Source organism: Chrysochloris asiatica, unplaced genomic scaffold (genome assembly GCF_000296735.1).
Source record: "Chrysochloris asiatica unplaced genomic scaffold, ChrAsi1.0 scaffold00504, whole genome shotgun sequence".
In the NCBI taxonomy this organism is placed as follows: domain Eukaryota; kingdom Metazoa; phylum Chordata; class Mammalia; order Afrosoricida; family Chrysochloridae; genus Chrysochloris; species Chrysochloris asiatica.
In genome coordinates, this window is record NW_006409022.1 from 245,323 (window position 1) to 247,069 (window position 1,747).

A 1,747-nucleotide genomic window follows, 5' to 3' on the forward strand; every position below is an offset into this window, starting at 1 on the left:
AAAAAAAAAAAAAAAAAAACTATTACCAAATAAAAAACAAAAATATCTAGTATGTACTGTACACTGCTTTTTGCAAACCATCCCCATCCCCCTCCCCCATGAGTTTTCTATGTGTACTGTACATTGTTATTTCTGTGAATATGATAAACGAAAATGAAAACCCGGCTCCTCTATTAGCAGATCATTCAAAATATAAAGGGAAACCTTTTCCTAATGACATAAGGACAAAGTTGAAAAGGGTTGGAAATGCAAATAGGAAGCACAGGGAGGAAGTGAGATAACTGTTGTTGCATGGAGGGGATCCTAGTCATTAAGAGGTGGATGATTTATTGTATATAAAGCTGATGGTCTTGTCCTATTAAAGCCAAGAAACAAATTCAGCAAAAATATAGAATACAAAACCAATACACAAAACTCAGTTACACTGATAAACACTAGTAAGGAACAATCTAAAAAGGAAACTAAAACAACAACAACAAAAATGTCATTTATAATAGCATCAAAAATAAGATACTTAGGACCACATTTAACCAAGGAAACGTAAGACTTGTACACTGAAAATCAAACATTGCTTAAATAATTTAAAGAAGACATAAACAGACATTTGTGGTTCACAGATTGAATGACTTAATGTTGTTAAGATGTAAATCTATAGATTCAACGCAATCCCTATGAAAATCATCTTTTTTTGTAGACATGAAAAAGCTGATACTGAAATTCATACGGAATTATAAGGAATCCTGAATAGCAATAACAATCTTGAAAAAGAACAAATTCGGAGAATTCATACTTCCTGATTTCAAAACTTACTACAGGATACTACAGTAACTTACTACAGTAATCGAAAGTTACTACAGTACTTACTACAGTAATCAAAATAGGGTTGTACAAGCATAAGGACTCCTAGTTGGCACTGTAGGATCAGCACCGAACTGTGAACCACAAGGTCGGCAGTTCAAACCCACCAGCTGCTCCTCAGAAATCCGATACAGGGTTGTTATGCGTTGGAACCAACTCAACAGCACTGAACAACAGCAGCAGCATAAGGAAAAACATCATTTAAATCAGTGGGAAAAAAATGAGAAATAAATCCACACATATATTGAATTTTGACAAAGCTGCCAAACTGTTCAATAAGGAATGAGTATTCTCCTTAACAAATGGTGTTGGGACAACTGAATACCCACATGCAAAAGAATGAAGCTTGAGTCACACCATATATAAAATTAACATTAAAAAATTGATCAAAGGCCTCAATATAAGAAACTATATATACCTCTTGGGAAATTTCCACTTAAAAGGACAAGCAGACCAGCCTGGATCGGCTAGGAGAACAGAAGATACTTCTTGAAAGAAAGACCGACAGGAAAAATACAAAACAATAACAGCAGTCTGACTGATTACTACAAGAACAAGCAAGTTGCACGCCCAGGAGACATCAAGGCAAGTGGTCGGGTCCCCTCAGGTCAAACCTTCTTCTAAGACTAAGACACAATGGGAATAAGCACTCTGATTGGTCGTTATGTTTGTCACCGATAAGTGGAAGTGAGGAGAAAACAACAATGAAGCTGGGAGCTAAGCCCTACAACATTCAATAGACTCTTGTGAACCCGGGTGGAGACCTGGTTGGCCAGCAGTGTGGCAAGACCTGGGCCCAGATTCAGTGACATAGCCACAGAGGTCTAGAGTGGAGAGTGAAGCATCCAGCTGATAAGAAGAGAGGGCATATGCATAAGAACACCCACAC